The sequence below is a fragment of the Lissotriton vulgaris genome, chromosome 11 (assembly GCF_964263255.1).
Source record: "Lissotriton vulgaris chromosome 11, aLisVul1.2, whole genome shotgun sequence".
Lineage (NCBI taxonomy): Eukaryota > Metazoa > Chordata > Amphibia > Caudata > Salamandridae > Lissotriton > Lissotriton vulgaris.
The window spans coordinates 169,191,811-169,204,222 of NC_141699.1; positions in this window are offsets into that span (position 1 = coordinate 169,191,811).

Sequence of the window (12,412 nt, forward strand, 5' to 3'; positions counted from 1 at the left end):
GTACGCTTGAGGTTTTCCGCCACCTCACTGAACAAGAATCGGGAACTAAACCCACGACATCCGTAGCGACCGAACCACAAACTAAGCAATCTAACGCTATGATGCCGATACGAGAGGCTGCCCCTTACTGGGTTCCTCCACGAGGTGAAGGGACTAACGATGATGCAAACCACAAAGATGCAAAAGGAAGGGTAGTGTACAACTGGGTCTACCAGCCACGGGACCGGCAAGAGATTCTGACATTCCGGAAATCTCTGCCTGACCTACGTAAAAACCCCACTGCCTTCTATACTGAATTAGGTACAGCCCTAGGTTCAACGATTATGACCCTGGCTGACATCGACTCTTTCTTCGGGTTATGTCTACCAGCTGATGTGTGGAAGCAAATCCGGAAAGTCGACCACCTTGAGCTGTTTGGACATACCTGGTCACAACTCGATGGCATTGATAAACAACGAGAACCTGGACAAAAGCCTTTGAAATCCATTTTAGACCTCCCAGATAAAATCGTACAGAAATTAAAAACCCTGATTCCAGAAAAGAAAGTGGACTGGTCGATAGTAACGGCCTGTCGCCAGAAACCCCAGGAGGATGTATCGGATTACTTCTCCCGGTTTGAAACAGTGTTCTCCGATTACAGCGGCCAGGACATGACCACTGCAACCGGACACCATCTGTTTGTCCAGAATTATGTTAAGGGTTTGACACCAGAGGTCTCCCAGAAACTGCAGGCCAGCGAGAGTAGTTGGGCAGCCTCCAAACCCGCGGCTATCCTCCAGATGGCCCAATATTATGAACATCAGAAAAATGAAAACGATAGAGCAACAGAGAAAAAGAAGAAAGACTTGAAAGAGAGGGTGATGATTGCACAACTGCAAGGGGTGACTATAGGACGAGACCAATACAGGGGAAACTATTAGACGAACGTCCCTAAGACTGCACCTCCCAAGGACCGCACTTTGACTCCCCACATTGGACGTACAGACATTAGAGAGGACCAGTGTGCTTTCTGTAAAGGGACTGGCCATTGGAAATCCCAATGCCCGGTTCTTTTGGAAATAATCAGAAACAAAGACCCCAAGGACATAGCAAGTGGACCGAGAAATAGGGGACAGCAGCGAGGGCCCCCAAATGACACGACTAACGACAGATCAGGCAGACCAAATACATTTGATCGACCCAGACAGAACCAATGCCAGCAATCTGACTACGATGACGCCCACGACTTTGCATAGGACTGCCAAGGGCAAGGGAGAGATCCAGTCGAGCTCTATGTTGACCAGCAAGGCCCTTATGTCACTGCTAAGGTCTTGGGTACAAAGTCTCCATTTCTGGTAGACACTGGCGCAACACGTAGTGCGTTATCTAAACGACTGATTCCAAGGGCACCCTTGTCTGGCTCACTTATAACATCGACAGGTTTCGATGGAACGCCCTCCACTAACCCTTTGTCCGCTCCGATCCTCTTCGACTTAGAAAACAACACCACTGACACCACGTTTTTGCTTTCCTCCAATAGCCCTGACGCCATTATGGGACTTGACTTATTGAAACACTTCCGAGCGACAATTAGATGTTCTCAAGACGGAGTTCGAGTTTTCCTTTACGACAACCCCGTTCTGCTTAGACATTGCCCTCCCCGACGCATGTTTTCCATCACTGACGCTGACACATCCCTGCTTGACACTCTGCCTCCGTATCTGTGGGCCAAGACGGATTCGGACGTAGGGCGCATGATGATTGACCCAGTGCACATTACTGTCTGAACAGACGCAACACTCCCAAAACTTCCACAATATCGGATATCGCCCGAGGGCGAGAAGGCATTAGTAAAGATTATTCAGTCACTGATAGACGCAGGAGTGGTAGAGGAAGTGGTTAGCAACGTTTGCAACAGCCCTATCTTGCCCATCATCAAGAAACAAGGAGAGGGAGATGAGAAAGCATACCGCTTTATCATTGACCTTCGAGAGATCAACAAAGTGGTGGTACCCCAGTACCCCGTGGTCTCAGACATCACCACCATCCTGACTTTGATTCCTTCTACTGCCACAACCTTCACTGTCATTGACCTCAAAAACGCATTCTTTTCCATCCCCATCCACCCAGACAGCCGATATCTCTTCGGCTTCACCCTAAAAGCCCGCTCATATAGGTTCTGCTGAGCACCCCAGGGCTACACAGAAAGCCCTAGCATCTACAGCCAGGCCCTCAAGAGACAACTGGATCAAGTCCAGTTACCCGATGGAGTGGTGTTAGTGCAATATGTCGATGACATCCTTTTGGCAGCCGACACCACTCCATTAGCAGTCACAGCCACCATTCAACTCCTGCACTTCCTTGCGGAAAATGGCCACAAGGTCTCCAAGAAGAAGTTGCAATTCTGCCAACCCCAGGTCACTTACTTAGGCCACCTTTTGTCCAAAGACGGAAGGAAACTCACTCCCGACCGGATCCAAACCATTCTCGAAACTCCTGTCCCTAAGACTCAGAAACAGGTTCGCTCCCTACTAGGCCTCACCTCCTTCTGCCGACAGTGGTTACCAAACTTTAGCCTCATTGTGAAACCGCTGCTTTCTCTGCTAGCTAAAGATGTCCCCTTCCCACTCCCTTGGACCCCTGAGTGTCAAACCTCCTTCACGGAACTACGAGATGCCCTTTGTTCGGCCCCTGTCCGAGGTACCCCCGATTACACAAAGCCCTTCTCCCTTTACACTCACGAAAGGGAGGGGTGCGCTTTATCTGTCCTGACCCAGTCCATTGGCCCAAAGCAACGACCGTGCGCTTACTTCTCTGCCACTCTTGACCCTGTAGCCAGAGCCTTGCCTGCCTGCCTTCGAGCTGTAGCTGCCGCTGCTATCTCTATCCGACAGAGTGAGGGGATTGTGCTCTCGAATTCCCTCACGGTACTGGTACCCCATGCAGTTGACACCCTCCTGAACCAAACCAAGACGCAACACCTGACGAGTGCACGACTGACTGGATACGAGCTGACTTTGCTTGCACCCCATATCACCCTGAAAAGATGCACCACACTGAACCCGGCAACTCTGTTACCCTTACCAGAGAACGATCCCAATGTGCACCCTGTACATGACTGCGTGACTCTTACGGACGAACAGACTAGAAGTAGGGTTGACCTCAGAGACACGGCTTTTCCTGACCCTGACGGAGAGCTGTGGGTGGACGGTTCTTGCATCAAACTCCCCGATGGCACCACTTCAGCTGCCTATGCAGTCGCCACGGCCCGAACTGTAGTCGAGACAGCCCGCATCACGCAATGATCTGCCCAGGCAGCGGAACTAATTGTCCTGACATGAGACTGCATTCTAGCAGCAGGAACCACAGCGAACATTTACACCGACAGCCAGTACGCCTTCGGGGTGGTTCACCATTTTGGGCTCCTTTGGAGGGAAAGGGGATTCTTGACCTCACACGGCACCCCCATTTTGCACGGGGATCTAGTCTCCGCCTTGATCGAAGCTGTCCTTCTCCCCAAAAGGCTTGCAGTCATCAAATGCCAGGCACACAAAAAGGTGACAGACATTATTGGACAGGGAAATGCAATAGCCGACATCACTGCTCGAACAACAGCTGAAAATAGGACGACAACACGTATGTACGTGACCAGATCACAAGCAGAAAAATGGACTGACGCTAGGGACACTATTAGAGACATTCAAATGGCTAGCACACAACACGAACTGACTGAATGGACACGGGTGGGATTAAAAGACGACGAAGGCTGCTGGCGGACAAAAGACACAAACAAATGGTTGCTACCTGACTCGTACCTGATTCCCATACTGACTATGGCACACTCCCCTGCCCACATAGGATCAGCCCCCATGATTGAACTTGTCTCCAGAGTTTGGCACAATGATAAAATCACAGACTCCGCCAAACGTCTGGTCCAACAATGCTTGATATGCCTGCAACACAACCCCGGGAAAGGAACTGTAGTGCCCCGGGGAGGGTTTGGGGTCCCAAGTCACCCGTTTGAGTCCTGCAGATGGACTACATCCAGCTAGACAGATGCCAAGGCCTGAAATATGTACTTGTTGTAGTATGCGCATTTAGCAAATGGGTGGAAGCATACCCAACCCGTGACAACACTGCTATGGCCACTGCAAAAGTACTGTTAAAGGAGTTTTTCCCCCGTTACGGCCGTTGTTGAATTTTATGGAGCGACAATGGCCCCCACTTCATAGCCGAAGTCATCCAGCTCATCTTAAAGGGGCTGGGCATCAAGCAGAAGTTCCACGCAGTCTTCCACCCCCAGTCTGCTGGACTTGTTGAGCGACACAATGCCACACTAAAGCTTAAACTGGCCAAGATAGTGGCTACCACGGGTCTGAAATGACCAGACGCCCTCCCACTGGCATTGCTATCGATGCGTTCCACCCCCACCAAACATCACTTGACACCTTATGAGGTTGTTTTCGGTCGACCCATGAGTGTCTGGTCTGCACCGAAACCAACTTCCATTCATGACGTCCCGGACGTCCTAATGTCCGATTATCTGTATAAATTGACTGAAACTCTGTCTGTCATTCATCAGCAGGTGCAGCAGGCCATCCCCGATGCTTCCAGGGGTCCGGGTCACACCATCCAACCTGGAGATTTCGTGCTGATCCGAAACTTTCAGTGGTCGAAGAGTTTGGAACCCCGGTGGACGGGCCCCTGGCAAGTGTTAATCACCACCCGGACGGCTCTTCGTGTGGAGGGGAAACGGCACTGGCTGCACGCACACCACTGTAAGAAGGTCTCCTCGACCCTGGCCACGACAGAAAACATCGACAACCAAGAAGAGCTCCTGAACAAGGACCGACCGTCACTAACCTGCTATCCTGATACCGAAGCACTTGAACTTTCAAAATTCTCTGATCCCACTGTGCCATCCAGAGAAGGGTATTTCCTGCGTCGAAAGGAGGGAGCTTCGGCTAAGTAGACCACGGACTCAGTTAAATCTCAGAACGGTGACCTAAACACCACCAAGGGTCACCCGGAGAGAAGCTAAACGAAGTCTGTGGTTCTGCCCGCTACCGAGCACCTTGAAGATGATGGAAGCGCCAGATAAGAAGATGATGGAAGCTCCAACTAAGAAGATGATGGAAGCAACAGGAAATACCCACTACAGAAACCCAAGAACAGACAGACTCCACAGCTCAAAGACAATTGCACTCTTCATCACAATCCTTTTCTGCTTTCTCCTCATGACCACACTCTGGATTATGGAAGAAAATGCACCTGCTCACGAAACATTCCTGACCACTGCTCAGCCTACCACCATGAAGGAACATTATCTGATTTCGCTCTCTCCTCAACTCAGAGAGAGGCGAAAGGAGTTTTGGAATAACTCTTTTGTACAGCTACTTCACCAGCACAATCTCGCCACCAATGCCACCAACTGTTGGATCTGTGGGTTGCTACCCCACGCCACTGGACACTCGATACCATTCATCCCTTCACCCTTCTCAGTTCATGGCTCCTGCCTTGCTTGGCTGATCCTCCTGCAAGAAAGCTATAAGTACAATGCCACCTCCAGCAAAACCATAACGCATTTCTTCCACGGGGTCTGGCGAAACAAAACAAAGACACACTTCTGCCCGCAGACCTCCAACGACTCAATCCACATGGACATCCCTGCTAAAGAACGAATTGAAATGCAGGTGTTCAACAATCCAACCAGACCCACCTTCTCCTACCTGCGGAAACGAACGGCTGCCACTCTGACTGTGGCCCCGTCAGTCATCAACGTCACAGGCCACATGTGCATAGAAGGGCTTGGGACACAGCTGGTAGGCCGCAGTGCTTGCCGTTTTACCAGAACTTTGGACTCCACTGATCCACCTTCCTTTGTGTCGTCCCCAAATATGTATTTCGTCTGCGGCACAAAGGCTTACACCTGGCTCCCCAAAGGCTGGGGGGGCACTTGTTTCATCTCCTTCCTCCGACTTATGTGGCTCCAGCGAATCATCATAGACAAAAACGAGCCAAGGACATTGAACAAGCCGACTCAACAGGAGCGCAGTTCCTCGATGCTATGAAGGGACTTGTTCCACTCTGGGGCCCGATGGCAAACAGCCGTGCCATCCGACATCTGACTCAGGCAGTTGAGACAACAATGAACATCACAGCTGGTATCCTTGCTAACAACACCGCCGAGCTTCAAGCAGTCCGCTTGGTGGCACTCCAGAACCGCCTTGTCCTAGATGTGGTTCTTGCAGACCGTGGTGGAGCATGCCGCATTATTGGGTCCAGCTGCTGTACATACATACCGGACAATTCACCCTCAGTGTACAAAGCCATCGAACATCTTCACAGACTCTCTTCAGAAGTCCACCAGGAACAGGAAGAATGGTCGCTTGGTGGTTGGTTCTGGAACACCGTTAAGAACTGGGGCTGGAGACTGTTCACCATTATCCTGATTCCTGTAGTTGTAATATGCGGTCTATGCTTAGGAATTCAATGTCTGCCACCTCTGTGTTCATTATGTACAAATTGTATTTGCCCTAAGACTGTGGATTTTGGAAACGAACGCATGGGAGCATTATATGATGCCGAGGTTAGGAATTTGATGAAGATTGACATTGAGTAGGCAAGTTGGCTAGATATGTTGAAAAGGGAGGACTGTTAAAAGTTAGGCTGCAAACGTCAACATTATCGGCGCCATCTTGCCCTTTTTGAGCCCATTCGTGCGCGTAAGCGGCAGCCATTTTGAGCACCATGGCCTCCCTGCCCCTCGCTGATAGCCAGCGCGTCTCTCTCTCTCCTAACCTCGCAGGCATCCCCCGCACGCTGACAACCTCCCGCTCTCACATGCCTTGGATCATAAACCCCTCTTCAGCGCAGCTCTGCCTCGGAATCCCATCCTGTTCCCAGCGCGACACCTCCCTTCATTCCTTTCACGGTCCCAGGTCCTTTGATACAACCCCCCTTTTTCCTGTGTGCCCGTTTGTCTTCCTCGTTCCCAGGCCGCCACCTGGCCCTGCGGATACTGTTTATTGCCCCCCCGTACAGTAGGAAGCTTCCCCCATTAAAGGACCCTCGAATTGATCAAAGCCCCCACCCTATGAGATCCGATCAACCCCACACATTCCGTGAATCGGCGGAATGTCCAGCTGCGCGATAATCATCACCTGTTGTGACCGGGGTGGGGACTTCAACTGTAAATGTGTGTGGGAACGGGCCTGAAGGGGAGATTCCGAGGATGTCCTTTCATACTTCAAAGCATTGCAAGAATGTGTTACATGCAATAAAGATCATAAACCTGTGTATAAGAGGCCAGGCCTCAGAGATGCGGTTAGAGCACCGCGAGAAGATACCCTGTTGTCTGATTTGATGTGTTCTGCTCCGTCGGAATAAAACTTCTGTTTCCTGCCTTCCAGTCTCCAGCGCCTGCCTCTTTGTTTGGTAACTTGAGTGGGTAAAGAGGCGGTTAGCGCCGGGCAACTCTGAAAAAGGTCATCTGCCCGTACCTTTTTCTACAGGGGGTGGTATAGAAGATGGCAAAGTGTAGGCCTGGTGTCGTGTGTTTTGATGATGACTGAGAGACATTCAAAGGAGCTGTACAGACAAGAGGAAGTTTCGTGATGGAGATGTTGTTCTTGTGAATGATTGCTAGGCCCCCACCTCTTTTCACTTGCCTGTCTTTGTTGATCATTGTGGATCTGGGAGGCACCAGCATGTCCATGCTGGGATAGGAGAGATTATTGAGCCAGGTCTCCTTTATGAATGCTATGTCTAGATCAAGGGAGAGGATGGCTTCTGCTAGTTCGATTGCATGTTTAGTGGCTGATCTACCATTAAGGAGCATGCAGTTGATGGGGGCTCCTTCTTTGCTCCTGTTCTCTGTGGATTGGGCTCGAGGTAGGGAGACTAGGTGAGCTGGGGTCTGGGGACTCTCGAAGGGGGGTGTTCACTTCTAAATCCTGTAATTACTTGGAGCGAGGATTTGGGGGTGGAATTCGCCGGGGGTCGTAGGATGAGGCTAAGTGAGCCACTTCCTGAGGGGAAAGTGAGGTTGTTGCTCTTCTAGGTCTTTCATAGCAATTATCATTCCCTTTTCTGTTAGACCAGAGTCAGGGTCTGGGGGGACCATGAGGCTCGCTAGCGGGTGGAACCTTGCCTTGACTGGTTTGGGTTAAGACTAGATAGTTCAGTGGGTGGCCGTGTGGGCTTTTGGGACAAGGTCTAGTTTGATAGAGTTTCGTTCAGGCCTCGAATCAGGATTTCGAGCTGAGTTTCTAGGAGGATGAGGCGTTGAGTCATGTTCTCCAAGGAGGGTATATGGGGCAGCAATGCCCTTGGGTGAGGAGGGAGGGTCCGATTAGGGAGGGAGGGTGTCTGGGACAGCATTGCCCTTGGGGGAGGGGAGTGGGTCCCTGTCGATATAGTGGTTAAAAGAGGGATGTGTGACCCAGTCCTGATGGTTAGTGGGGGAGGAGCTGCCTGGTTTGATTAAGGGAGGGCTCATGGGCAGAGGGAGTGCTGCCTCGTGACAGGCATCGGATCTCGTGTGGCGTGAGAACGGAGGGGGGCTGTGAGGAGGTTGAGCTAAAGGGTAATGCTCGATCCTGGAAGGAGGTAGGGGAGGGGGGGCAGGGGTTGGCTGGTCATCTGTCAAAGGGGGAGTGATCGTTATTCGGGGGTATAGAGTTACAGTAGGAGTCTCGGGATGGTGGTGAGGGGGTTCTCGAAGCGGATCAGAGAGGGGTCCGGTGCCTCCCCTGTCATGAAAGGCTCATTAGGGGGAGGGATAAGGTCGGTCCTGATCGTGACGTGATCGCGGGGGCCTCTTTTAATGAGAGGAATAGGGAGTCGAAGACCTCAAGGTGAACGCTCTTAGCCTGTATCAGGACTGTGCCGTTAGCAAAGATGGTAATGGAGATATTGCTGCTCATCGACTGGTGATTTGAGAGAGAGGTCATCAATTGGCGGCTGTGGGATGTAATGGTGGTTTTGAAGATGATGAGATGTGTATTGAAAATGATGGACCAGTTGTCAGGTCTTTCAGGGTGGAAAATGAAGTCCATTTTTATCTGCCCTCTAGAGGAGCAGTGGTAAGTGTCTACAAATAGTGTCTCTGGATGTTGTCCAAGCAGTCTATGTTTGAAGAGTTTCTTCGCTTTACTGGAGAGGTTGGGGGGAAAGTCATAGCGAAGGAGTTCGGCCCATGAGGACTCAGATAGTTTGGTGTTTGCGGGGCGGCAGCCAATTGCTTGTCCGGTGGCATTTTTCTGTGTTGTGAGGGAGGCGGGTTCTCTCCAATGTGTAATAGGATGGAATGTCGTGCAGAGGAGAGAGTGTAGTCTGGTCAGGAGGGGGGAGGGGTTGAGGAGACAGGGGGATTGCCTCTCGGAGGGAGTGAGCAGAGGGGGGAGGGGGAGTGCTAGGAGGGGCTTCTCTGGGCCCGGGTTTGGGAGTTGGAGTTGGCCTGATCTCCTGGAAAGGAGGCCTGTGTCGATAGAAGTATTCTCAATAGGTGACAGGGAAATCTCTGTCTAGCAATGATCATGGATCAGAGACTTAAGTCCCGGGTAGGGATAGTGAGGGCGTGTAAGTTACCATTCAAGGGCCGTATCCTTCAAGTGTCTCAAGTGACCCGCTTCGCTTTGTAGGTGAGGCTTCCAGTACCCAACGTGGGGCCCTGCTTCTGGGTAGTTACCTCGGTGAATCAGAAAATGGCGGCCATTGCTCAATCAGGCATCAGGGGATTCTCGTGTGTTGTGGCCGGGGCTCCGCTCCCGCCTCAAGACAGCTTCTGTGGCGTCATGAGTCTCATATGACCCCTTAAGTACTTATCATAAAGATCGTGGGTGGTCCGAGATCTCTTATAGCCGGCCGCTTTCTATTTCGCTTCTGGCGGCCATTATTGGATCAGGCGTCAGGGGTTCGGCTCATAGTGTCAGTTTCTTTACTAATAATCGTGACAACCATCTCATTCTACTTGGAGAATACTTGCAGCGTAGAATTGTTTGAACTGTTTATTAGTCAGTTTCATTACGAATGATCATGAAGACCATCTATTCTGTTTGAAGAATACTTGCTGCGTATGATTTTTTGAGCTGTTTGTCGGTAATTATCGGTAATGACATACTAAACATTTTGTGTCACTCAGATGAAAAAAAAAAACATTGATTTCAGATCAAGTGCGGCCCATTTGCAAGATATAACAAACAGGTTTAGCAATCACTGGGTGCAAACCCTGTTTATGTGTGTATTGTTCAAATACATCGTCATTTTGTGTCATTCAGGTGGAAAAAAATAAATAACGGATTTCAGATCAAGTGAGGTCCATTTGCATGATACAACAAACAGGTTCAGCAATCACTGGATGCAAACACTGTTTATGTGTGTATTGTTCACATGTATCGCCTACGACCTACAGCATTGATGTGAAAATTAGTGTGAGCAAATGCTGCTACCGCTTTCGGATACGAATCTGGCGGTCATTGCGGGGTCAGGCATTTAACGTTCCAGCCCCGTTGAGACCCGGGGCTCCGCTGCCGTCGCGGGGTGTCCTGGTCTCCTATAAGGGTCGCCACTTTATTTATTTATTTATTTATTTGAAGAGTTTTATATAGTGCTGGCTAGACCCGAAGGTATCAGATTGCTTTCCATGAGGAATCGTAGCATTACAAGTTACAAATTACATCCGTTACCAGAGCGTAGTAAAACATAGACAAAATAGCAGCGTTACAATATTTTGTCGAAGGGAGGGGGGGGAGACATGGCGGGGAGATGGGCGAATAGAGCCCAATGTCCGGCTGGGTAGGTGACGGCCGAGGTGGTGAGCCAGGGCAGATCTCCTCTATAGCTGTCTAGCAGCTCCACCGGGCATTAGCTATGTTGCTCAGGTCTCAGCAGTCAGGGAAAAAACAAGGTTTAAATTAGATACGGTTGCATCGCCGAGACGGGGAGAACAGTGTCCAGTGTCCGGCTGGGTAGGTGACAGCCCAGGTGGTGAGCCAGGGCAGATCTCCTCTATAGCTGTCTAGCAGCTCCACCGGTCATCAGCCATGTTGCTAAGGTCTCAGCGGTCAGAGAAAATACAAGGTTACTTTAGATACAGTTGCATCGACGAGACGGGGAGAACAGTGTCCAATGTCCGGCTGGGTAGGTGACAGTCGAGGTGGTGAGCCAGGGCCGATCTCCTCTATAGCTGTTTAGCAGCTCCACTGGGCATCAGCCATGTTGCTCAGGTCTCGGCAGTCAGAGAAAAACAAGGTTACAATAGTTACAGTTGCATAGTCAAACAGAGAAGAAACAAGTCCCAATAGAGGGAATGCGGAGGCGGTAGTAACGGGGCTGAGAAGCAGTACAGTTCTGACAGATCGGTAGTGGTAGAGCAATACATTGTGGGGGCCCAGGAAGTTAGAGTAAATGGGCCCATAGCTCAGATGGGGTCACAGAGTCGTTAAGTCCAGTGTAATGATTAAGTGGCAGGTCATCTCGGCAATAGGGGGGTACCGTGCAGCATCGCGTTCCATGCCTCTGTCTGTGGTATCGGTAGTCCAGAGCAAACCATCCAAGCGTTTGGGAGGTGTTTAGCAGGCTTCTTCACTATCGGGTCAGAAGTTTGTGGATGCTGAAGATAGGTATACAACACTACAGGGTGGTCCTGCAGTCGGAACACTCACTTAGCCGTATCCTTTAGTCTATTGCTTATTCAGCACATCTACAACCCTTGCTGTGGTCCTTGTTGGCGTCTTTTACTATCCTCGAATTCCAGCATGTCTATGCCCATTAAGGGGAAAAGTAGTTAAAAAATTGTATAGGGCGTAAGAAAATAATTACATTCCCTATATTAATCTAAACCCATCAGGACGATCATTGAAAACAATAGATGTACAGAGCCATTCCATGATGGCCGCCACTTGGTCAAGAGTGGCTCAGCTAGTAGCTGTAGTCCTTTGTTTGTTTCCCGTTGCGCAGTCCTCTTTCCGTTTCCAGCTTCTTAGCATGGAGATTTTGCAGGGACTGCAAGTGAAATATATCTGTGAGCTCAAAAGGGATGAGAAGGTCTGTTTTAAATATTTAAGGGGTAGTGAATTTTCCATGCAACTGGCTATGATCGATTGAGCATAAAGGGGTTTTCCTTTACCTGTGCACATGCTGCAGCAGGCATCTTAATTATAGTGATCATGCTCCTGCTTTTTGTGCCTGTGTTGATCAGGGGAGTCTGCCTCGCAGCATCTGCTGTGTCCTTGGCTGTATAGTTGACTACTTGCCCGACCCGGAGTCTCGAAGTCCGGCCCCAGCCACTCACCACTAAGACCGTTACCAGCGCCCAATAGATTGGTCTTTCCGGTGCTGTCGGGAGTCACTCATGGGCAGTGTTATGCGGCAGGGGATGATCAATATGGCCGTACAAGAATACGTGGGTCCCGGTGTCACAGGAATTCAA